The 26,916-nt window shown below is 51.9% G+C and overlaps 1 protein-coding gene across 4 annotated transcripts in view; it reads right to left on the bottom strand.

Annotated features, from left to right (window-relative positions):
* The window catches only part of LOC138570257 (zinc finger protein 850-like), a 158,125-nt gene extending 131,584 nt beyond the window's left edge, over positions 1 to 26,541 (bottom strand). For 2 of the 4 annotated variants that reach the window (XM_069649016.1, XM_069649018.1), the window contains exon 1: positions 26,398 to 26,541. The gene's annotated coding sequence lies outside the window, so the exon portion shown is untranslated. Of the gene's footprint in view, positions 1 to 14,158; positions 14,189 to 21,163; positions 21,254 to 26,397 lie in introns of all 4 variants that reach the window. The other 2 variants (XM_069649015.1, XM_069649019.1) reach the window with 2 other exon arrangements.
* Positions 26,542 to 26,916: the final 375 nt, after the last annotated feature.

Here is a 26,916-nt window from a genome sequence, read left to right as displayed (position 1 = left end):
TACCTCACATGTGTGGGTGCACCTACCTGGCCGCCAAGGGGAAAGCCTAAAACACAAGTAACCCCAAGTCTGTTTTCAGAGGGAAATCTCAGACATTCTGCCGACCGGCACAATGTACAGATATGGGCCTCGGGTGTCCAAGCCACTGAGGAAAACAGGGAACCCCATGCATTTCCGAAAAGAGGACACCCGTGGGAATCCGCAGAGGTATGATATGCCTAAATTGCCCCAGGATTTATTACCCAGACACCCCTGCAAAGTCCGAAATGTGGGGAAAAAAACGCTTTTTCCGCACATTTCGCTCGACGCACCCATCGAAACACGCCCCCAACAACACATGGCCTACCGTCACGCGTTCCCACAGGTGTCCCGATGAAAACGGTACCTCACATGTGTGGGTGCACCTACCTGGCCGCCAAGGGGAAAGCCTAAAACACAAGTAACCCCAAGTCTGTTTTCACACCGGAAATGTCACACTCTCACATTATACAGATATGGGCCTCGGGTGTCCAAGCCACCGAGGAAAACAGGGAACCCCATGCATTTCCGAAAAGAGGACACCCGTGGGAATCCGCAAAGGTATGATATGCCCAAATTGCCCCAGATTTTATTACCCAGACACCCCCGCAAAGTCCGAAATGTGGGAAAAAATACGCAATTTCCGCACATTTCGCTCGGCTCACCCATCGAATCACGCCCCCAACAACACATGGCCTACCGTCACGCGTTCCCACAGGTGTCCCGATGAAAACGGTACCTCACATGTGTGGGTGCACCTACCTGGCCGCCAAGGGGAAAGCCTAAAACACAAGTAACCCCAAGTCTGTTTTCACACCGGAAATGTCACACTCTCACATCATACAGATATGGGCCTCGGGTGTCCAAGCCACCAAGGAAGACAGGGAACCCCATGCATTTCCGGAAAGAGGACACCCGTGGGAATCCGCAGAGGTATGATATGCCCAAATCGCCCCAGAATTTATTACCCAGACACCCCCGCAAAGTCCGAAATGTGGGAAAAAATACGCATTTTCCTCACATTTCGCTCGACTCACCCATCGAAACACGCCCCCAACAACACATGGCCTACCGTCCCGCGTTCCCACAGGTGTCCCGATGAAAACGGTACCTCACATGTGTGGGTGCACCTACCTGGCCGCCAAGGGGAAAGCCTAAAACACAAGTAACCCCAAGTCTGTTTTCAGAGGGAAATCTCAGACATTCTGCCGACCGGCACAATGTACAGATATGGGCCTCGGGTGTCCAAGCCACCGAGGAAAACAGGGAACCCCATGCATTTCCGAAAAGAGGACACCCGTGGGAATCCGCAGAGGTATGATATGCCCAAATTGCCCCAGAATTTATTACCCAGACACCCCTGCAAAGTCCGAAATGTGGAGAAAAAAACGCTTTTTCCGCACATTTCGCTCGACGCACCCATCGAAACACGCCCCCAACAACACATGGCCTACCGTCACGCGTTCCCACAGGTGTCCCGATGAAAACGGTACCTCACATGTGTGGGTGCACCTACCTGGCCGCCAAGGGGAAAGCCTAAAACACAAGTAACCCCAAGTCTGTTTTCAGAGGGAAATCTCAGACATTCTGCCGACCGGCACAATGTACAGATATGGGCCTCGGGTGTCCAAGCCACCCAGGAAAACAGGGAACCCCATGCATTTCCGAAAAGAGGACACCTGTGGGAATCCGCAGAGGTATGATATGCCCAAATTGCCCCAGAATTTATTACCCAGACACCCCTGCAAAGTCCGAAATGTGGGGAAAAAAACGCTTTTTCCGCACATTTTGCTCGACGCACCCATCAAAACACGCCCCCAACAACACATGGCCTACCGTCACGCGTTCCCACAGGTGTTCCGATGAAAACGGTACCTCACATGTGTGGGTGCACCTACCTGGCCGCCAAGGGGAAAGCCTAAAACACAAGTAACCCCAAGTCTGTTTTCACACCGGAAATGTCACACTCTCACATCATACAGATATGGGCCTCGGGTGTCCAAGCCACCAAGGAAAACAGGGAACCCCATGCATTTCCGAAAAGAGGACACCCGTGGGAATCCGCAGAGGTATGATATGCCCAAATCGCCCCAGAATTTATTACCCAGACACCCCCGCAAAGTCCGAAATGTGGGAAAAAATATGCATTTTCCTCACATTTCGCTCGACTCACCCATCGAAACACGCCCCCAACAACACATGGCCTACCGTCCCGCGTTCCTACAGGTGTCCCGATGAAAACGGTACCTCACATGTGTGGGTGCACCTACCTGGCCGCCAAGGGGAAAGCCTAAAACACAAGTAACCCCAAGTCTGTTTTCAGAGGGAAATCTCAGCCATTCTGCCGACCGGCACAACATACAGATATGGGCCTCGGGTGTCCAAGCCACCGAGGAAAACAGGGAACCCCATGCATTTCCGAAAAGAGGACACCCGTGGGAATCCGCAAAGGTATGATATGCCCAAATTGCCCCAGATTTTATTACCCAGACACCCCCGCAAAGTCCGAAATGTGGGAAAAAATACGCAATTTCCGCACATTTTGCTCGGCTCACCCATCGAAACACGCCCCCAACAACACATGGCCTACCGTTGCGCATTCCCACAGGTGTCCCGATGAAAACGGTACCTCACATGTGTGGGTGCACCTACCTGGCCGCCAAGGGGAAAGCCTAAAACACAAGTAACCCCAAGTCTGTTTTCACACCGGAAATGTCACACTCTCACATCATACAGATATGGGCCTCGGGTGTCCAAGCCACCAAGGAAAACAGGGAACCCCATGCATTTCCGAAAAGAGGACACCCGTGGGAATCCGCAGAGGTATGATATGCCCAAATCGCCCCAGAATTTATTACCCAGACACCCCCGCAAAGTCCGAAATGTGGGAAAAAATACGCATTTTCCTCACATTTCGCTCGACTCACCCATCGAAACACGCCCCCAACAACACATGGCCTACCGTCCCGCATTCCCACAGGTGTCCAGATGAAAATGGTACCTCACATGTGTGGGTGCACCTACCTGGCCGCCAAGGGGAAAGCCTAAAACACAAGTAACCCCAAGTCTGTTTTCAGAGGGAAATCTCAGACATTCTGCCGACCGGCACAATGTACAGATATGGGCCTCGGGTGTCCAAGCCACCGAGGAAAACAGGGAACCCCATGCATTTCCGAAAAGACGACACCCGTGGGAATCCGCAGAGGTATGATATGCCCAAATTGCCCCAGAATTTATTAGCCAGACACCCCTGCAAAGTCCGAAATGTGGGGAAAAAAACGCTTTTTCCGCACATTTCGCTCGACGCACCCATCGAAACACGCCCCCAACAACACATGGCCTACCGTCACGCGTTCCCACAGGTGTTCCGATGAAAACGATACCTCACATGTGTGGGTGCACCTACCTGGCCGCCAAGGGGAAAGCCTAAAACACAAGTAACCCCAAGTCTGTTTTCACACCGGAAACGTCACACTCTCACATCATACAGATATGGGCCTCGGGTGTCCAAGCCACCAAGGAAAACAGGGAACCCCATGCATTTCTGAAAAGAGGACACCCGTGGGAATCCGCAGAGGTATGATATGCCCAAATCGCCCCAGAATTTATTACCCAGACACCCCCGCAAAGTCCGAAATGTGGGAAAAAATACGCATTTTCCTCACATTTCGCTCGACTCACCCATCGAAACACGCCCCCAACAACACATGGCCTACCGTCCTGCGTTCCTACAGGTGTCCCGATGAAAACGGTACCTCACATGTGTGGGTGCACCTACCTGGCCGCCAAGGGGAAAGCCTAAAACACAAGTAACCCCAAGTCTGTTTTCAGAGGGAAATCTCAGCCATTCTGCCGACCGGCACAACATACAGATATGGGCCTCGGGTGTCCAAGCCACCAAGGAAAACAGGGAGCCCCATGCATTTCCGAAAAGAGGACACCCGTGGGAATCCGCAGAGGTGTGATTTGCGCACATCGCCCCAGATTTTTATACCCAGACACCCCTGCAAAGTCCGAAATGTGGGGGAAAAAACGCTTTTTCCGCACATTTCGCTCGACGCACCCATCAAACACGCCCCCAACAACACATGGCCTACCGTCACGCGTTCCCACAGGTGTCCCGATGAAAACGGTACCTCACATGTGTGGGTGCACCTACCTGGCCGCCAAGGGGAAAGCCTAAAACACAAGTAACCCCAAGTCTGTTTTCACACCAGAAATGTCACATTCTCACATCATACAGATATGGGCCTCGGGTGTCCAAGCCAATAAGGAAAACAGGGAACCCCATGCATTTCCGAAAAGAGGACACCCGTGGGAATCCGCAGAGGTATGATATGCCCAAATCGCCCCAGAATTTATTACCCAGACACCCCCGCAAAGTCTGAAATGTGGGAAAAAATACGCATTTTCGTCACATTTCGCTCGACTCACCCATCGAAACACACCCCCAACAACACATGGCCTACTATCCCGCGTTCCCACAGGTGTCCCGATGAAAACGGTACCTTACATGTGTGGGTGCACCTACCTGGCCGCCAAGGGGAAAGCCTAAAACACAAGTAACCCCAAGTCTGTTTTCAGAGGGAAATCTCAGACATTCTGCCGACTGGCACAATGTACAGATATGGGCCTCGGGTGTCCAAGCCACCGAGGAAAACAGGGAACCCCATGCATTTCCGAAAAGAGGACACCCGTGGGAATCCGCAAAGGTATGATATGCCCAAATTGCCCCAGATTTTATTACCCAGACACCCCCGCAAAGTCCGAAATGTGGGAAAAAATACGCAATTTCCGCACATTTTGCTCGGCTCACCCATCGAAACACGCCCCCAACAACACATGGCCTACCGTCGCGCATTCCCACAGGTGTCCCGATGAAAACGGTACCTCACATGTGTGGGTGCACCTACCTGGCCGCCAAGGGGAAAGCCTAAAACATAAGTAACCCCAAGTCTGTTTTCACACCGGAAATGTCACACTCTCACATCATACAGATATGGGCCTCGGGTGTCCAAGCCACCAAGGAAAACAGGGAACCCCATGCATTTCCGAAAAGAGGACACCCGTGGGAATCCGCAGAGGTATGATATGCCCAAATCGCCCCAGAATTTATTACCCAGACACCCCCGCAAAGTCCGAAATGTGGGAAAAAATATGCATTTTCCTCACATTTCGCTCGACTCACCCATCGAAACACGCCCCCAACAACACATGGCCTACCGTCCCGCATTCCTACAGGTGTCCCGATGAAAACGGTACCTCACATGTGTGGGTGCACCTACCTGGCCGCCAAGGCGAAAGCCTAAAACACAAGTAACCCCAAGTCTGTTTTCAGAGGGAAATCTCAGACATTCTGCCGACCGGCACAATGTACAGATATGGGCCTCGGGTGTCCAAGCCAACGAGGAAAACAGGGAACCCCATGCATTTCCGAAAAGAGGACACCCGTGGGAATCCGCAAAGGTATGATATGCACAAATTGCCCCAGATTTTATTACCCAGACACCCCCGCAAAGTCCGAAATGTGGAGAAAAAATACGCAATTTCCGCACATTTCGCTCGACGCACCCATCGAAACACGCCCCCAACAACACATGGCCTACCGTCGCGCATTCCCACAGGTGTCCCGATGAAAACGGTACCTCACATGTGTGGGTGCACCTACCTGGCCGCCAAGGGGAAAGCCTAAAACACAAGTAACCCCAAGTCTGTTTTCACACCGGAAATGTCACACTCTCACATCATACAGATATGGGCCTCGGGTGTCCAAGCCACCAAGGAAAACAGGGAACCCCATGCATTTCCGGAAAGAGGACACCCGTGGGAATCCGCAGAGGTATGATATGCCCAAATCGCCCCAGAATTTATTACCCAGACACCCCCGCAAAGTCTGAAATGTGGGAAAAAATATGCATTTTCCTCACATTTCGCTCGACTCACCCATCGAAACACGCCCCCAACAACACATGGCCTACCGTCCCGCGTTCCCACAGGTGTCCCGATGAAAACGGTACCTCACATGTGTGGGTGCACCTACCTGGCCGCCAAGGGGAAAGCCTAAAACACAAGTAACCCCAAGTCTGTTTTCAGAGGGAAATCTCAGACATTCTGCCGACCGGCACAATGTACAGATATGGGCCTCGGGTGTCCAAGCCACCGAGGAAAACAGGGAACCCCATGCTTTTCCGAAAAGAGGACACCTGTGGGAATCCGCAGAGGTATGATATGCCCAAATTGCCCCAGAATTTATTACCCAGACACCCCTGCAAAGTCCGAAATGTGGGGAAAAAAACGCTTTTTCCGCACACTTCGCTCGACGCACCCATCGAAACACGCCCCCAACAACACATGGCCTACCGTCACGCATTCCCACAGGAGTCCCGATGAAAACGGTACCTCACATGTGTGGGTGCACCTAACTGGCCGCCAAGGGGAAAGCCTAAAACACAAGTAACCCCAAGTCTGTTTTCACACCGGAAATGTCACACTCTCACATCATACAGATATGGGCCTCGGGTGTCCAAGCCACCAAGGAAAACAGGGAGCCCCATGCATTTCCGAAAAGAGGACACCCGTGGGAATCCGCAGAGGTGTGATTTGCGCACATCGCCCCAGATTTTTTTACCCAGAGCACCCCTGCAAAGTCCGAAATGTGGGGGAAAAAACGCTTTTTCCACACATTTCACTTGACGCTCCCATCGAAACACGCCCCCAACAACACATGGCCTACCGTCCCGCGTTCCCACAGGTGTCCCGATGAAAACGGTACCTCACATGCGTGGGTGCACCTACCTGGCCGGCAAGGGGCAAGCCGAAAACGCAAGCAACCCCCAGTCTGTTTGCAGAGGGGAATCTCCGCCATTCTGCCGACCGGCACAACATACAGATATGGGCCTCGGGTGTCCAAGCCACCAAGGAAAACAGGGAGCCCCATGCATTTCCGAAAAGAGGACACCCGTGGGAATCCGCAGAGGTGTGATTTGCGCACATCGCCCCAGATTTTTTTACCCAGACACCCCAGCAAAGTCCGAAATGTGGGGAAAAAAACGCTTTTTCCGCACATTTCGCTCGACGCTCCCATCGAAACACGCCCCCAACAACACATGGCCTACCGTCCCGCGTTCCCACAGGTATCCCGATGAAAACGGTACCTCACATGCGTGGGTGCACCTACCTGGCCGGCAAGGGGCAAGCCGAAAACGCAAGCAACCCCCAGTCTGTTTGCAGAGGGGAATCTCCGCCATTCTGCCGACCGGCACAACATACAGATATGGGCCTCGGGTGTCCAAGCCACCAAGGAAAACAGGGAGCCCCATGCATTTCCGAAAAGAGGACACCCGTGGGAATCCGCAGAGGTGTGATTTGCGCACATCGTCCCAGATTTTTTTACCCAGACACCCCTGCAAAGTCCGAAATGTGGGGAAAAAAATGCTTTTTCCGCACATTTCACTCGACGCACCCATCGAAACACGCCCCCAACAACACATAGCCTACCGTCCCGCGTTCCCACAGGTGTCCCGATGAAAACGGTACCTCACATGCGTGGGTGCACCTACCTGGCCGGAAAGGGGCAAGCCGAAAACGCAAGCAACCCCCAGTCTGTTTGCAGAGGGGAATCTCAGCCATTCTGCCGACCGGCACAACATACAGATATGGACCTCGGGTGTCCAAGCCACCAAGGAAAACAGGGAGCCCCATGCATTTCCGAAAAGAGGACACCCGTGGGAATCCGAAGAGGTGTGATTTGCGCACATAGCCCCAGATTTTTTTACCCAGACACCACCGCTAAATCCGAAATGTGGGGGAAATAAACGCTTTTTCCGCACATTTCGTTCGACGCACCCATCGAAACACGCCCCCAACAACACATGGCCTACCGTCCCGCGTTCCCACAGGTGTCCCGATGAAAACGGTACCTCACTTGCGTGGGTGCACCTACCTGGCCGGCAAGTGGCAAGCCGAAAACGCAAGCAACCCCCAGTCTGTTTGCAGAGGGGAATCTCAGCCATTCTGCCGACCGGCACAACATACAGATATGGGCCTCGGGTGTCCAAGCCACCAAGGAATACAGGGAGCCCCATGCATTTCCGAAAAGAGGACACCCGTGGGAATCCGCAGAGGTGTGATTTTTGCACATCGCCCCAGATTTTTTTACCCAGACACCCCTGCAAAGTCCGAAATGTGGGGGAAAAAACGCTTTTTCCGCACATTTCGCTCAACGCACCCATCGAAACACGCCCCCAACAACACATGGCCTACCGTCCCGCATTCCCACAGGTGTCCCGATGAAAACGGTACCTCACATGCGTGGGTGCACCTACCTGGCCGGCAAGGGGCAAGCCGAAAACGCAAGCAACCCCCAGTCTGTTTGCAGAGGGGAATCTCAGCCATTCTGCCGACCGGCACAACATACAGATATGGGCCTCGGGTGTCCAAGCCACCAAGGAAAACAGGGAGCCCCATGCATTTCCGAAAAGAGGACACCCCTGGGAATCCGCAGAGGTGTGATTTGCGCACATCGCCCCAGATTTTTTTACCCAGACACCCCTGCAAAGTCCGAAATGTGGGGGAAAAAACGTTTTTTCCGCACATTTCGCTCGACGCACCCATCGAAACACGCCCCCAACAACACATGGCCTACCGTCCCGCATTCCCACAGGTGTCCCGATGAAAACGGTACCTCACATGCGTGGGTGCACCTACCTGGCCGGCAAGGGGCAAGCCGAAAACGCAAGCAACCCCCAGTCTGTTTGCAGAGGGGAATCTCAGCCATTCTGCCGACCGGCACAACATACAGATATGGGCCTCGGGTGTCCAAGCCACCAAGGAAAACAGGGAGCCCCATGCATTTCCGAAAAGAGGACACCCGTGGGAATCCGCAGAGGTGTGATTTGCGCACATCGCCCCAGATTTTTTTACCCAGACACCCCTGCAAAGTCCGAAATGTGGGGGAAAAAACGCTTTTTCCGCACATTTCACTCGACGCACTCATCGAAACACGCCCCCAACAACACATGGCCTACCGTCCCGCGTTCCCACAGGTGTCCCGATGAAAACGGTACCTCACAGGCATGGGTGCACCTACCTGGCCGGCAAGAGGCAAGCCAAAAACGCAAGCAACCCCCAATCTGTTTGCAGAGGGGAATCTCAGCCATTCTGCCGACCGACACAACATACAGATATGGGCCTCGGGTGTCCAAGCCACCAAGGAAAACAGGGAGCCCCATGCATTTCCGAAAAGAGGACACCCGTGGGAATCCGCAGAGGTGTGATTTGCGCACATCACCCCAGATTTTTTTACCCAGACACCCCTGCAAAGTCCGAAATGTGGGGGAAAAAACGCTTTTTCCGCACATTTCGCTCGATGCACCCATCAAAACACGCCCCCAACAACACATGGCCTACCGTCCCGCGTTCCCACAGGTGTCCCAATGAAAACGGTACCTCACATGCATGGGTGCACCTACCTGGCCGGCAAGGGGCAAGCCGAAAACGCAAGCAACCCCCAGTCTGTTTGCAGAGGGGAATCTCAGCCATTCTGCCGACCGACACAACATACAGATATGGGCCCCGGGTGTCCAAGCCACCAAGGAAAACAGGGAGCCCCATGCATTTCCGAAAAGAGGACACCCGTGGGAATCCGCAGAGGTGTGATTTGTGCACATCGCCCCAGATTTTTTTACCCAGACACCCCTGCAAAGTCCGAAATGTGGGGGGAAAAACGCTTTTTCCGCACATTTCGCTCGACGCACCCATCGAAACACGCCCCCAACAGCACATGGCCTACCGTCCCGCGTTCCCACAGGTGTCCCGATGAAAACGGTACCTCACATGCGTGGGTGCACCTACCTGGCCGGCAAGGGGCAAGCCGAAAACGCAAGCAACCCCCAGTCTGTTTGCAGAGGGGAATCTCAGCCATTCTGCCGACCGGCTAAACATACAGATATGGGCCTCGGGTGTCCAAGCCACCAAGGAAAACAGGGAGCCCCATGCATTTCCGAAAAGAGGACACCCGTGGGAATCCGCAGAGGTGTGATTTGCGCACATCACCCCAGATTTTTTTACCCAGACACCCCTGCAAAGTCCGAAATGTGGGGGAAAAAACGCTTTTTCCGCACATTTCGCTCGATGCACCCATCAAAACACGCCCCCAACAACACATGGCCTACCGTCCCGCGTTCCCACAGGTGTCCCAATGAAAACGGTACCTCACATGCGTGGGTGCACCTACCTGGCCGGCAAGGGGCAAGCCGAAAACGCAAGCAACCCCCAGTCTGTTTGCAGAGGGGAATCTCAGCCATTCTGCCGACCGACACAACATACAGATATGGGCCCCGGGTGTCCAAGCCACCAAGGAAAACAGGGAGCCCCATGCATTTCCGAAAAGAGGACACCCGTGGGAATCCGCAGAGGTGTGATTTGTGCACATCGCCCCAGATTTTTTTACCCAGACACCCCTGCAAAGTCCGAAATGTGGGGGAAAAAACGCTTTTTCCGCACATTTCGCTCGACGCACCCATCGAAACACGCCCCCAACAGCACATGGCCTACCGTCCCGCGTTCCCACAGGTGTCCCGATGAAAACGGTACCTCACATGCGTGGGTGCACCTACCTGGCCGGCAAGGGGCAAGCCGAAAACGCAAGCAACCCCCAGTCTGTTTGCAGAGGGGAATCTCAGCCATTCTGCCGACCGGCTAAACATACAGATATGGGCCTCGGGTGTCCAAGCCACCAAGGAAAACAGGGAGCCCCATGCATTTCCGAAAAGAGGACACCCGTGGGAATCCGCAGAGGTGTGATTTGCGCACATCGCCCCAGATTTTTTTACCCAGACACCCCTGCAAAGTCCGAAATGTGGGGGAAAAAACGCTTTTTCCGCACATTTCGCTCGACGCACCCATCGAAACATGCCCCCAACAGCACATGGCCTACCGTCCCGCGTTCCCACAGGTGTCCCGATGAAAACGGTACCTCACATGCGTGGGTGCACCTACCTGGCCGGCAAGGGGCAAGCCGAAAACGCAAGCAACCCCCAGTCTGTTTGCAGAGGGGAATCTCAGCCATTCTGCCGACCGGCACAACATACAGATATGGGCCTCGGGTGTCCAAGCCACCAAGGAAAAAAGGGAGCCCCATGCATTTCCGAAAAGAGGACACCCGTGGGAATCCGCAGAGGTGTGATTTGCGCACATCGCCCCAGATTTTTTTACCCAGACACCCCTGCAAAGTCCGAAATGTGGGTGAAAAAACGCTTTTTCCGCTCATTTCGCTCGACGCACCCATCGAATCACGCCCCCAACAATACATGGCCTACCGTCCCGCGTTCCCACAGGTGTCCCGATGAAAACGGTACCTCACATGCGTGGGTGCACCTACCTGGCCGGCAAGGGGCAAGCCGAAAACGCAAGCAACCCCCAGTCTGTTTGCAGAGGGGAATCTCAGCCATTCTGCCGACCGGCACAACATACAGATATGGGCCTCGGGTGTCCAAGCCACCAAGGAAAACAGGGAGCCCCATGCATTTCCGAAAAGAGGACACCCGTGGGAATCCGCAGATGTGTGATTTGCGCACATCGCCCCAGATTTATTTACCCAGACACCCCCGCAAAGTCCGAAATGTGCCCCGGACTTTGCGGGGGTGTCTGCGTAATAAATTCTGGGGCGATGTGTGCAAATCAGACCTCTGCGGATTCCCACGGGTGTCCTCTTTTCGGAAATGCATGGGGCTCCCTGTTTTCCTTGGTGGCTTGGACACCCGAGGCCCATATCTGTATGTTGTGCCGGTCGGCAGAATGGCTGAGATTCCCCTCTGCAAACAGACTGGGGGTTGCTTGCGTTTTCGGCTTGCCCCTTGCCGGCCAGGTAGGTGCACCCACGCATGTGAGGTACCATTTTCATCGGGACACCTGTGGGAACACGAGAAGGTATGACATCTGCTGTTGGCGATGTGTTTCGGTGAGTGGACACAGGGAAATGTCTCTGAAATTGGCCGGAAATGAAGACAATTCTCAGACATTTCGCTCTGGCCACCCACCGAAACACACCGCCAACAACACGTGGCCTACCTTCCCGTGTCCCCACACGTGTCCCGATGAAAACGGTACCTCACATGTGTGGGTGCACCTACCAGGGGCGCAAAAGGAAAAAGGTAACCGACTGGGAACCCCAAGTCATTCGCCACTGCCCATTTTGTTCATGTGGGCAACCTACAGATTTGGGCCTAGGGTGTCGCAGCCAGCAAGGGAAACAGGGAACCCCATGCATTTCCCAAAAGAGGACACCCGTGGGAATCCACAGAGGTCTGCTTTGCGCAAATTGCCCCAGTTTTTATTAGCCACAATCCCCGACAAAGTGTGATATTTGGTGGGGAAAAAACACAATGTTCACTTTGTCTGGGGATCTGGGTAATACATTCTGGCCCGCTTCGCGCAAATCAGACCTCTGTGCTTTCCCACGGGTGTCCTCTTTTGGAAAATGCATGGGGTTCTCCGTTTTCCTTGCTGGCTTGGACACCCTAGGCCCAAATCTGTAGGTTGCCCACATGAACAAATTGTGCTGTGGCGAAAGGCTTGGGGTTACCAGCGGGTTACCCTTTTCCTTTTGCGCCCCCGGTAGGTGCACCCACACATGCGAGGTACCTTTTTCGTCGGGACACCTGTGGGAACACAAGAAGGTATGACATCTGCTGTTGGCGACGTGTTTCGGTGAGTGGACACAGGGAAATGTCTCTGAAATTGGCCGGAAATGAAGACAATTCTCAGACATTTCGCTCTGGCCACCCACCGAAACACACCGCCAACAACACATGGCCTACCTTCCCGTGTCCCCACACGTGTCCCGATGAAAACGGTACCTCACATGTGTGGGTGCACCTACCGGGGGCGCAAAAGGAAAAGGGTAACCGACTGGGAACCCCAAGCCATTCGCCACTGCCCATTTTGTTCATGTGGGCAACCTACAGATTTGGGCCTAGGGTGTCGCAGCCAGCAAGGGAAACAGGGAACCCCATGCATTTCCCAAAAGAGGACACCCGTGGGAATCCACAGAGGTCTGCCTTGCGCAAATTGCCCCAGTTTTTATTAGCCACAATCCCCGACAAAGTGTGATATTTGGTGGGGAAAAAACACAATGTTCACTTTGTCTGGGGATCTGGGTAATACATTCTGGCCCGCTTCGCGCAAATCAGACCTCTGTGCTTTCCCACGGGTGTCCTCTTTTGGGAAATGCATGGGGTTCCCTGTTTTCCTTGCTGGCTTGGACACCCTAGGCCCAAATCTGTAGGTTGCCCACATGAACAAATTGTGCTGTGGCGAAAGGCTTGGGGTTACCAGCGGGTTACCCTTTTCCTTTTGCGCCCCCGGTAGGTGCACCCACACATGCAAGGTACCTTTTTTGTCGGGACACCTGTGGGAACACAAGAAGGTATGACATCTGCTGTTGGCAACGTGTTTCGGTGAGTGGACACAGGGAAATGTCTCTGAAATTGGCCGGAAATGAAGACAATTCTCAGACATTTCGCTCTGGCCACCCACCGAAACACACCGCCAACAACACGTGGCCTACCTTCCCGTGTCCCCACACGTGTCCCGATGAAAACGGTACCTCACATGTGTGGGTGCACCTACCGGGGGCGCAAAAGGAAAAGGGTAACCGACTGGGAACCCCAAGCCATTCGCCACTGCCCATTTTGTTCATGTGGGCAACCTACAGATTTGGGCCTAGGGTGTCGCAGCCAGCAAGGGAAACAGGGAACCCCATGCATTTCCCAAAAGAGGACACCCGTGGGAATCCACAGAGGTCTGACTTACGCAAATCGGCCCAGAATGTAATACCCAGAACCACCAGCAAAGACCCACATGGGAGAAGGGTGCCCAAGGCCAGGGATATTACCGCCGACTTTGCTGGAGCCCTGGCTGCCCTGCGTTACAGCTTCTCCCCACCAAGGAGTCTCGGCAGTGTGCCAATACCTCCCCGAAGGGAAAAGCTGTAATGCAGCCCAGCCGCAACTCCAGGACAGTTGGAGGTGATCTGCCCAGACGGGCCATTCCCACCCACACCACCAACAATCCAGCCCCAGTCTCACCCACCCCACTGACAGTGGGCCCTAACCATAGAATAATAAAAAACAGTACTCACATAACGTTGCAGCTGCTCGGGTAGAAAAAGCTGTAAACAAAACAAAGAACATGTGTTACCTACGGCACACCAGCAAAATGTAGCCCTCCTCGGGGGCAGATAGGGGGGGGGGTTGTCCTGCACTCCTCCCTGGGCTCAGGCGTCCGTTCCTAGGAGCAGATATCTGGTCCCAGGAAGGGCTGCATGACTTGGCACCCACTCCATTGCAGGTGGGGGGGAGGGGGTCAACGCCCCATCCCATTAGAAAATTCCCTGACCCTTTGGGGTGCCCCACCGCCCCCCCTAAAAAGCGTTCCACCATTTTCATTTTTTTCCTCTGGTAACCCAAATCCCCTTGGTGCAGAGGGTCACATTGGTGTGCCAATCTGGCGCCGGGGTGCCCAAACCTTACTGCCCCACCCACTGTGGGGGCCTGTCCCACCATTTTTGGGGGCCCTCTCCCCCCTCACCCCAAATGGCTGGGGGACACACCTCATGCAGGCCTCCCTGGGCCTCCTCCAAACGACTGCGTGAGGTACACCCCACCTCCATTTGGGGTGAGGGGGGAGAGGGCCACCCCAAAAGGTGGGGCAGGATCCCCAATAGATGGGGCAGTAGGGTTTGGGCACCCTGGGTGCAGATAGCCACACTAATGTGGCCATCTGCACCAAGCAAAGTTGGGTAAACAAAAAAAAATATACAAAACCACAGGCTGCTTTTTGGGGGGGGCTGAGGGCCACCCTAAATTGGCAGCGCATGATGTACCGCAACGGCGGGTGGCCCTCAACCCCCCCCACCCCAAATGGAGGGCCCCACCTCATGCAACCCTCCCTGGGGGCAGATAGGGGGGCCCACCTCATGCATCCCGCCCTGGGGTCAGATGCCCCTTCCTAGGAGCAGATATCTGCCCCCAGGGAGGGTTGCATGAGGTGGGGCCCTCCATTTGGGGTGGGGGGGGGTTGAGGGCCACCCCCCGTTGCGGTACATCATGCGCTGCCAATTTAGGGTGGCCCTCAGCCCCCCCTAAAAAGCAGCCTGTGATTTTGTATATTTTTTTTGTTTACCCAACTTGGCTTGGTGCAGATGGGCCCATTAGTGTGGCTATCTGCCCCCAGGGTGCCCAAACCCTACTGCCCCGTCTATTGGGGGTCCTGCCCCACCTTTTGGGGTGCCCCCCCACACCACCCCCAATGGCTGGGGGACACACCTCATGCAGGCCTCCCTGGGCCTCCTCCAAACGGCTGCGTGAGGTACACCCCACCTCCATTTGGGGTGAGGGGGGAGAGGGCCACCCCAAAAGGTGGGGCAGGGCCCCCAATAGATGGGGAGGTAGGGTTTGGGCACCCTGGGGGCAGATAGCCACACTAATGTGGCCATCTGCACCAAGCAAAGTTGGGTAAACAAAAAAAAATATACAAAATCACAGGCTGCTTTTTAGGGGGGGCTGAGGGCCACCCTAAATTGGCAGCGCATGATGTACCGCAACGGGGGGTGGCCCTCAACCACCCCCCCACCCCAAATGGAGGGCCCCACCTCATGCAACCCTCCCTGGGGGCAGATATCTGCTCCTAGGAAGGGGCATCTGACCCCAGGGAGGGATGCATGAGGTGAGGCCCGCCCTATCTGCCACCAGGGAGGGTTGCATGAGGTGGGGCCCTCCATTTGGGGTGGGGGGGGTTGAGGGCCACCCCCCGTTGCGGTACATCATGCGCTGCCAATTTAGGGTGGCCCTCAGCCCCCCCTAAAAAGAAGCCTGTGGTTTTGTATATTTTTTTTTGTTTACCCAACTTGGCTTGGTGCAGATGGGCCCATTAGTGTGGCTATCTGCCCCCAGGGTGCCCAAACCCTACTGCCCCATCTATTGGGGGTCCTGCCCCAGCTTTTGGGGTGCCCCCCCACCCCACCCCCAATGGCTGGGGGACACACCTCATGCAGGCCTCCCTGGGCCTCCTCCAAACGGCTGTGTGAGGTACACCCCACCTCCATTTGGGGTGAGGGGGGAGAGGGCCACCCCAAAGGGTGGGGCGGGACCCCCAATAGATGGGGCAGTAGGGTTTGGGCACCCTGGGGGCAGATAGCCACACTAATGTGGCCATCTGCACCAAGCAAAGTTGGGTAAACAAAAAAAAAATATACAAAACCACAGGCTGCTTTTTAGGGGGGGGCTGAGGGCCACCCTAAATTGGCAGCGCATGATGTAACGCAACGGGGGGTGGCCCTCAACCCCCCCCCACCCCAAATGGAGGGCCCCACCTCATGCAACCCTCCCTGGGCGCAGATGCCCCTTCCTAGGAACAGATATCTGCCCCCAGGGAGGGTTACAAGGGGTGCCCCCTTTCTACTTTGGTTGGGGGGACACCCCCCCCTTTCATTCAGTAAAAAATCCATGGTGACTAGTGGCCCCCACCCCTTCCCCAACCCTGTTTCCCATCATTTCATTTTTATTTTTTATTTTACATTCCCTTGGGGCAGATGGTCAGCCATCTGCCCCAGGGTTCACATGCACGTGCCCCCATGCTTTGGGGTCGGGAGGGGGGAGAGGGCTGCTTACTTGAATCAGCCCCCTCCCCCCCCACCTCACAAAGAGATCCATGGTGGTCTAGTGGGTTGCTGGTCACGGATCGAGCGCTCTGCGCCGATCCGTGACCAGCAATGCCTCATATGTGGTGTCCTTGGAAAGGGGAGAAAGTCCCCTTTCCAGGGACACCACTTTCTGCTCAATCCCTGGTGGCCTAGTGGGCCCCAGGACCCCAAACCCCCTCCCACCTCCCCCCATCCCTCGGATTATTATTATTTTTTCTTTTATATATTTCCCTGGGGGCAGATGGTCAGCCATCTGCCCCCAGGGTTCATTTTCATGTGTCCCCATGCTTTGGGGGCCGGGGGGTGGGGGGGAGAGGGCTGCTTACCTGAAGCAGCCCCGCCCCCCTCCCCCCCAACTCACAATCAGATCCATGGTGGTTCAGTGGGTGCACGTCGGCGTGAAACTGAAGGAAATCCAACCCCCGGGCGGTGAGGGGGGACCTCCCCCTCACATAGCCCGGGGGTTGGATTACAGTTTTGAGCGATCCCTGCTTTGCAGGGATCGCTCAAAACAAGGTGCCGAAAAGGACGAGCTATCTCGTCCTTGGCACTGCGTGTGCACTTCCAAGGACGAGATACCTCGTCCTTGGCACTTAAAGGGTTAAGTAAGGCCAGGTATGGCGAAGACTTAAAACAGCTGCTGGTTCCCCATAAATTCTATCAGACTATACTGGAGGTGGCTCACATCCAAATTGGTGAAGGATACTTGGGAACGGAGAAAACCACCAAAAAGATATTGGAAAGATTTTATTGGCCTGGAATATACCAGCAGGTAGTTCGCTTCTGTCAGTCATGTGAAGAGTGTCAGCGGAAGAACCAAGCCAATGTAAGAAGAGCACCACTTCAACCTATGCCGCTAGTAATGGAGCCATTCAGTGGAATCGGAATAGATATCGTTGGACCTTTGGAACCAACCCGAAGAGGTCACAAATACATTCTTGTAGTGGTCGATTATGCAACTAGATACCCCGAGGCATTTCCATTAAAAGCCACAAATACCCAGCAGATTCGTGACGCCCTCATACCTTTCATTGGACGAGTCGGGATACCCAGGGAGATTGTCACCGACAGTGGGTCAAATTTCATGTCCAAGGTTCTAGAACAAGTTTGTGAGACTCTAAAGATAGAACATCTGAAAACCGCTGTGTACCACCCACAGACTGACGGGCTGGTAGAACGTTATAATAATACCATCAAACAGATGCTGAAGAAGACGACTTCCCCAGAGAATAAGGACTGGGATTGAGTACTTCCATGAATTCTAATGACACTCAGGAATACTCCACAGTCATCAACAGGGTTCTCTCCCTTTGAATTATTGTTCGGAAGGCCCGTTCGTACTTTGTTAGACCTCTTAAAATAAGCTTGGGAAGAACAACCAAAACATGAGATAACCCTGACAGAGTACGCTTCCCAACTGCAGGAAAGGGTAGAACAACTACGAAACGTTGCAAGAGATAATCTTCTCCAAGCACAGATAAGACAAGAGAAATACTACAATCAAAATACACAGTTACGTATTTTTAAGAAAGGAGACCAAGTACTCGTGTTAGTACCTACATCAGAGAACAAAATGCTAGCTACGTGGAAAGGTCCTTATGAGATTCAAGAAGTGTTGGGACCATTAACCTACAAGGTGAAACAGCCAGACTGTAAATTTCCTTATCAAACCTATCATGCTAATTTACTTACAAAATGGAGATCTCCCGTACCAACAATGGCCATGATATCCATGAATAAAACTACAGAAGAACAATTTCTCCAAATAAAGAAGAAGACTGGGTCTGAGGGCCTAAATGTAAACCCAGATTTGTCAGGAGTTCAAAAAACAGAATTGTCTAATGTCATACAAACGTTTGCACATGTATTCTCTTCCTTACCAGGGAGAACTGATTTAACAAATCATCATATAGTCACCAAACCAGGAACCGTAGTGAGACAAAGACCTTATCGAATTCCTGAATCAAAGATCAACGCTTTCAACGAAGAGGTCCAAGAAATGTTAGATCTAGGGATTATTGAACCATCCTACAGTGACTGGTGCTCCCCGGTAGTCCTTGTACCAAAGCGGGATGGGAGTGTAAGATTTTGCATGGATTTCCAAAAAGTAAATGAAATTTCTAAATTTGATGCATATTCAATGCCTCGAATAGAAGATCTCCTGAACAATTTAGGGAAGGCGAGGTTTTTGAATACAATTGATTTAACCAAAGGATACTGGCAAATTCCCCTACGTCCTGCTGATAAGGAAAAGACGGCATTTGCCACACCCACGGGTTTGTATCAATTTACTGTTCTACCCTTTGGGTTGCATGGAGCTCCGGCGACCTTTCAGCGACTAATAAACCATATCATCAAGGGACATGAACAATATGTCGGTGCTTACTTGGACGATATCATAATCTACAGCAACACATGGGCAGAACACCTACAACATCTTGCAAGAATCCTTAAGACCCTGGAAACGACAGGATTACACATAAATCCCAAAAAGACTCAGTTGCCATGTTTCATACGAAGTATCTGGGATATTTTGTCGGTCTGGGGATCATCAGACCCCAAGAGGAAAAGATCAAAGCCATAAAGCAGTTAAAATTTCCAGCTACACCAAAACAAGTGAGGGCATTTCTAGGGTTTGTGGGATACTATCGAAGATTTATTCCACACTTTTCTACTCTCGCCAGTCCTCTCACAGATCTCTTAAAGAAAAACTTGATGACAATGAAAACTTGGGAGACTCGAGAAACTTTACAAGCATTTAACGCCTTAAAGGAGGCCCTCACCGGAAGAGCTGTCTTACACTGCCCAGATTTTAACGCCCCATTTTATATACACACCGATGCCTCAGGTACCGGACTAGGAGCTGTGCTGTTCCAAGATCAGGGAGAGAAAGAAAGGCCCATACTCTTCATTAGTCGAAAGCTGTTACCACATGAATTGAGTTACCCAACTATCGAGAAGGAATGTTTGGCCGTAAAGTGGGCTATAGACGCTCTAAGATATTATCTGTTGGGTCAAGAGTTCCCTTTAATAACTGATCATGCTCCCATGGTCTGGCTTGCTCAAAACAAGGATTCAAATCAGAGAATACTTAGATGGTTCCTTTGCCTCCAGCCCTTCTCTTTTAAAACAGTTCATAAACCAGGAAAATTATTAGCCCAAGCAGATTATCTATCCAGGGCAGAAACCCTTCCCAATCGTAAGGGTTTAGTAGAGGGGGTGTGACAATGTGGATGTCTTACTGCAGAAGCTGCTTTCATTTAAGGCAAACCGGACCATAAAGCCTTACTGAGGGGAGATATGAAAGCAGGAAGTAAAACATGTAGGACCTTTCCTCTAACGCTGTGTTTGGTTTCCTAGGAAACGGTGGGCGGCAAGGAGGAGGTCGAGCCCAACGGTCTCAGCTGGGCGTATTAAGGATAGCTGTTGGAAGACGAGGTGGCGAGAGTCCCGTTGCGCCATTGCGCATAGTTAAGTTAAAGAAATTCAATAGTAATATAGATCTCGTTCATACGCCGGAACGAGTAAAGGTGTTTCGTCCAGAGAAGATAAAATGGTACCGCGTACAGTGTTGTGAGGAGGTGCGGATTGCAACGAACTGCTCCTTGCCAGCGGAGTGAAGGAAAGAGAGAGACGGTCTCCACGACGAAAAGTGAAGGTATCAAGCCGACTCCGGAGGAAAGGTTTGAGGTCCGGAAGAAAAGGAGCAGCGGACGAGCATTCGTTCACTGATCAGGTGGAAAAGGGAAAGACGCCGCTCACAGGTAACCGCTCTGTATCACGAGGAGGAGTCAAGGGCTAGGAACCACAGGGAGGCCGGCAAAGAGAGAGGACAGGCTAATTTAACCCAAAAAGGGGCAGAGACTCTAAAAGGAGTGAAGTTGTAACTATAAGGAGGAGTCAATCCCTACGATCTATGAAAGAAGTTTACATAAGGAAAGAAATAAGGGGGAAAAGACTATGTGAGAAGACAAATGAAACAGGGAAAACTACACTAGGGTGAAAGTTATAACTTTAAGAGACATTTTAAAAGAATAACACAAATGAGCTTCCTCAAGTGTGAGTAGTTAGGGAAAAGAGAACTTTAATAAAAAAGCAGTCACTTCGAAAGAACTTTTGAAAGGAAACAGAAGCCAGCAGTGTGATTGAGAAATATTCAAGCCAACTGAAGCTCTGCAAGTCTATTGAAAGAGACAAAGGGTAAACTGAGGGGAAGACAAGGACAATTGAACTTTATCAGCCTAGTTACAAGCTAAACAGAAAAGACAAAGGAAAGACCCTTTAAGAATAGAAAGCTAAGAGCAAAAACAAGAAAGGTCAAACAGAGTAAATAAATAAATAAACAGAGCTACAAGGAAAGAGAAAAGAAGAGAGGCAAAGACAGGAGTTAGAACAAAGAGAACTAAAGAAAGGACTTTAAAGAGACTTTCAAATAGAACTTACCCATGTAAACGTGGCCAATCAAACAAGACGATCCTCTCCATGAAGAAGTGCTGAACACGGAAACAGAAGTATCCTTTTTCTGGTTTTTTTCTGAAAAGAAAAGAGTTTGGTTAATAAACAATTGGGCTCTCTTTCAGTCCAAAGAAAAAACTACTTACTTGCTGATGTCTCATGATTCTTGATAATTCAAACAGTCTAATCTTTAAATTATCACAAGCCCTCAGACACATTCACCATAGCCAGCAGACACTTCCATTATAGCCCCCAGACACATTCACCATAGCCAGCAGACACTGTGTGGGGTGAAATACTTCCCCTGTATGCCAGAAATAAAAAGGCCAGAGTCATTTGTAAATGCCCATTGACGTATAAGGCCTGCACAGAAATTGTGATGTCAGACATGAGGTATATTGAACCAAAAACAGGCCCAAATCTCGAAGGAAAGATAGTGGGCTTGAATCTCAAAAGTGCGAAGATATGTGCAATGCATTTCAGCAAGGAAAAGAAAGACAGACCTGCCAGAAATGGCCTGGGATGAGATTGTCATCGACTTTTTCGGACCGCTAGAAGGGGGAATACATAGTGGTGGCCATAGATAAATATTCTCGTTTACCTCATCTACAGCTAGTACCATCCACGTCCATATCAGCGCTAGATCGGATGTTTGCTGCTTACAGTATACCTCGAGTAGTGAAATCAGACAATAGCCCCCCTTTTACAGGACAAGACTTCAAAGTGTTTGCCGAATACATGAGCTTTGTGCACAGAAGAATCACACACCACTATTCCCACAAGCAAATGGCACGTTAGAAGGTTTTATGAGTAACATCAAAAGAAACATACAAATTGCACTACTAACAGGGAAACACATAGAGAAGGTCCTATATCAATTGCTGCAGGACTACAGCAACACACCTCACAGTACAACAGGGAAAGCACCATCTGAGGTGATGTTCGGAAGGAACACATACACAAGAATACCATATGTCACGAGCATGGACGAGAGATACAAGGGAGAAGATGAAATGAGAGAACAGGACGCAAGGAGCAAGGAGAACATGAAAAGGAGAACAGATGAGAACAAGAGAGCACAGGAAAATGAGCTTGAAGTAGGAGACATGTGTCTGCATTCAACCAGGAACCAGTGATTGTGACGCATGTGAAGGTATCTCTCGCCTCGGCTGGAGGGGGAACGAGAGGAATCACCAGGAACTCTTCACATTTCAAAAAAATCCCAGGAATCATCACGTCACGATTACCCACTGCAGAAATAGAAACTCAAGAGTGGGACCCATCCGATGAGGGTGATGGTGAATATTCTAGTGAAGAACAAATGCACGCACCCCAGAGAGAGAAAGGGACAGATAGAGAAAGAGAACCATCCAACTCTGTGAGTGACAGAGAGGCCACAGAGGGCCAGAAATCGACCCCAGAGGGCCAGAAATCGACCACAGAGACTCATAGACGAAAGAACTGAGGTAGGACATTGTGTTAAGTACTGGGGGGCGTGACGTTGTTGAAGGCACCCTCTGCGTCACGTGGAGAAGGACACGAGGCTCAAGGGAGAGGGAGGGGCGGGGATAAGGGAAGTGAGTCTGCGTTTGGAGTTGTAGGAGCAAAGACCTGTCATAATCCTCCTCCTGCGTCTGCCTACTCTGTGTGTGTGATAAGAAGAGAGCGGCCGTGTGGGTATAACAGAAAGGACCTTGTTAGATACAACTCGACAGTGGGCACCTTCATATGCTAATTTCTGGTGGCACCACATTCGATTGGTATGTTAGAGTCCTCCCACTTTTTTTATGGATTTCAGGACCTTCCATTCACATATACCAGGAGGAGGAACTGTCTGGCTTTTGCCTTCATAAAAACCATAGGGAGCTGCCTGGAGCTCCAATTCCCATACACACAGAGGAAGGACTACCATGTTTTTCCATTCATATGCACTGTAGCATACTTGCCAACCCTACCGATTTAGGCGGTAGGACACCGCTTTTTAAGCAGTCCTACCACCTACCGATTTAGTGGCAACAAATACCAATTTTTTTTTTTTTTTTAAAAGAAATGTTATAATTTTTTTTGGGGGGGGTTCGGGGGGGCCTGGCTGCCTGCGGCCTGGTACAGCATGATCAGTATCCTCTGGTGCAGAGCCGGCCTTAGGGGGGGGCGAGCCGGGTGACCACCCGGGGCACATGCCCCCAAGGGCGCCATTAGCCCCCGCCACACCAGCTCAGCAGAGTCTTTCAAGGGCTCCCCCGGAGCTGGTGTAGTGGGAGAAGGCGCAGCATGCGGGCTAAATGTGCCCCTCTGCAGCAGGTGCCTTTGACAAAAAACACCATTAGCCCCCTACCACGCCAGCTTGGGGGAGTCTTTCAAGGGCTCCCCTGAGCTAGCGTGGTGGCAGAAGGTGTGGCAGGCGCCTCATTGGCACCCACGGAGGAGGGCTCATTCAATGACAATGGGCTGCTGACGCGCCCTATTCCTATCATTACCTCTTTGCCGGACTATTTTTGAAACTTTAAGATTCCTACAGATTTTTGGTCACAGAATGTTGGCATGGTTGCAGTAGGCAGGGGAAGGAGCTAGCTGGTCTTTCCATTCATATACACAGTAGGCAACGGCTTGGACCACCCATCCACATACACAGGGAGGAGGAGATACCTGGTCTTTCCATTCATATGCACAGCAGGCAGCAGCTTGGATCAGAGTCACATCACAAGGGAAGGAGATGCCTGGTCTTTCCATTCATATACACAGTAGGCAGCAGCTTGGATCACAGTCACATCACAGGGGAAGGGGCTGCTTTGCCTTCCCATTCATATGCACAGTAGGCAGCAGCTTGGATCACAGTCACATCATAGGGGAAGGGGCTGCTTTGCCTTCCCATTCATATGCACAGTAGGCAGCAGCTTGGATCACAGTCACATCACAAGGGAAGGAGATGCCTGGTCTTTCCATTCATATACACAGTAGGCAGCAGCTTGGATCACAGTCACATCACAGGGGAAGGGGCTGCTTTGCCTTCCCATTCATATGCACAGTAGGCAGCAGCTTGGATCACAGTCACATCACAAGGGAAGGAGATGCCTGGGCTTTCCATTCATATACACAGTAGGCAGCAGCTTGGATCACAGTCACATCATAGGGGAAGGGGCTGCTTTGCCTTCCCATTCATATGCACAGTAGGCAGCAGCTTGGATCACAGTCACATCACAAGGGAAGGAGATGCCTGGTCTTCCATTCATATGCACAGTAGGCAGCAGCTTGGATCACAGTCACGTCACAGGGGAAGGAGCTGCCTGGTCTTTCCATTCATATGCACAGTAGGCAGCAGCTTGGATCACAGTCACATCACAAGGGAAGGAGCTGCCTGGTCTTTCCATTCATATGCACAGTAGGCAGCAGCTTGGATCACAGTCACATCACAAGGGAAGGAGCTGCCTGGTCTTTCCATTCATATGCACAGTAGGCAGCAGCTTGGATCACAGTCACATCACAAGGGAAGGAGCTGCCTGGTCTTTCCATTCATATGCACAGTAGGCAGCAGCTTGGATCAGAGTCACATCACAGGGGAAGGGGCTACTTTGCCTTCCCATTCATATGCACAGTAGGCAGCAGCTTGGATCACAGTCACATCACAAGGGAAGGAGATGCCTGGGCTTTCCATTCATATACACAGTAGGCAGCAGCTTGGATCACAGTAACATCACAGGGGAAGGGGCTGCTTTGCCTTCCCATTCATATGCACAGTAGGCAGCAGCTTGGATCACAGTCACATCATAGGGGAAGGGGCTGCTTTGCCTTCCCATTCATATGCACAGTAGGCAGCAGCTTGGATCACAGTCACATCACAAGGGAAGTAGATGCCTGGTCTTTCCATTCATATATACAGTAGGCAGCAGCTTGGATCACAGTCACATCACAGGGGAAGGGGCTGCTTTGCCTTCCCATTCATATGCACAGTAGGCAGCAGCTTGGATCACAGTCACATCACAAGGGAAGGAGATGCCTGGGCTTTCCATTCATATGCACAGTAGGCAGCAGCTTGGATCACAGTCACATCATAGGGGAAGGGGCTGCTTTGCCTTCCCATTCATATGCACAGTAGGCAGCAGCTTGGATCACAGTCACATCACAAGGGAAGGAGATGCCTGGTCTTCCATTCATATGCACAGTAGGCAGCAGCTTGGATCACAGTCACGTCACAGGGGAAGGAGCTGCCTGGTCTTTCCATTCATATGCACAGTAGGCAGCAGCTTGGATCACAGTCACATCACAAGGGAAGGAGCTGCCTGGTCTTTCCATTCATATGCACAGTAGGCAGCAGCTTGGATCACAGTCACATCACAAGGGAAGGAGCTGCCTGGTCTTTCCATTCATATGCACAGTAGGCAGCAGCTTGGATCACAGTCACATCACAAGGGAAGGAGCTGCCTGGTCTTTCCATTCATATGCACAGTAGGCAGCAGCTTGGATCAGAGTCACATCACAGGGGAAGGGGCTGCTTTGCCTTCCCATTCATATGCACAGTAGGCAGCAGCTTGGATCACAGTCACATCACAAGGGAAGGAGATGCCTGGGCTTTCCATTCATATACACAGTAGGCAGCAGCTTGGATCACAGTAACATCACAGGGGAAGGGGCTGCTTTGCCTTCCCATTCATATGCACAGTAGGCAGCAGCTTGGATCACAGTCACATCATAGGGGAAGGGGCTGCTTTGCCTTCCCATTCATATGCACAGTAGGCAGCAGCTTGGATCACAGTCACATCACAAGGGAAGGAGATGCCTGGGCTTTCCATTCATATACACAGTAGGCAGCAGCTTGGATCACAGTAACATCACAGGGGAAGGGGCTGATTTGCCTTCCCATTCATATGCACAGTAGGCAGCAGCTTGGATCACAGTAACATCACAGGGGAAGGGGCTGCTTTGCCTTCCCATTCATATGCACAGTAGGCAGCAGCTTGGATCACAGTCAATCACAGGGGAAGGAGCTGCTTTGCCTTCCCATTCATATGCACAGTAGGCAGCAGCTTGGATCACAGTCACATCACAAGGGAAGGAGCTGCCTGGTCTTTCCATTCACATGCACAGTAGGCAGCAGCTTGGATCACAGTCACATTACAGGGAGGAAGAGGTCTCCATACACACGTATAGGGAGGTTCATGATAATAATAATTTGCATTTATTTAGTGCTACGGAACATAAAGTTATTAAAAGCATCCTTCACTCACCTAAATGAAGTATTTTTCCAGTAACCTGTGCCCACTTAATGCTGTTATTGTCCTATTCGAAACTCTCATTATTGAGCTCTCGTTGACCAAGAAGCCCAGGGGTCCTCTGCAACAGCCCCAATCATCACGTGTTCAATGCGTTTCCCAGTCCCTGCAGCGGCTCAAAGCAGCAGGGCGCATGCGCAGCACCTGGGCGGCGCATGCGCAGCGAGAAGACGCTAATCACACGCGCACGCAGGCTCAGTAATGCCAGACTGCAAATGGCCTCCCACCAGAGAGATACCCTCATGCACATTACAGAGCTAATAATAGAGTCCACCCTAAAGCGCCAGGTCCTACTCATGTGCGCGTGCACCTAGGCACCCGTGACGGGTACACGCTGTCTCATGCTTAGGAAATGAACACGAATCATCTGAGCTCCCACAGAGACAGCAGCCACTGGGCATGCGCATTCAGGGGGTCCTGAAGGCCAGGGCATGTTCAGCATAGACATACACAGACCTTAGGCTCAGACCTTGA

This window comes from Ambystoma mexicanum, chromosome 2q (assembly GCF_040938575.1).
Source record: "Ambystoma mexicanum isolate Mex_15411 chromosome 2q, UKY_AmexF1_1, whole genome shotgun sequence".
Classification (NCBI taxonomy): Eukaryota; Metazoa; Chordata; class Amphibia; order Caudata; family Ambystomatidae; genus Ambystoma; species Ambystoma mexicanum.
This window is presented reverse-complemented; position numbering and strand designations above follow the sequence as displayed.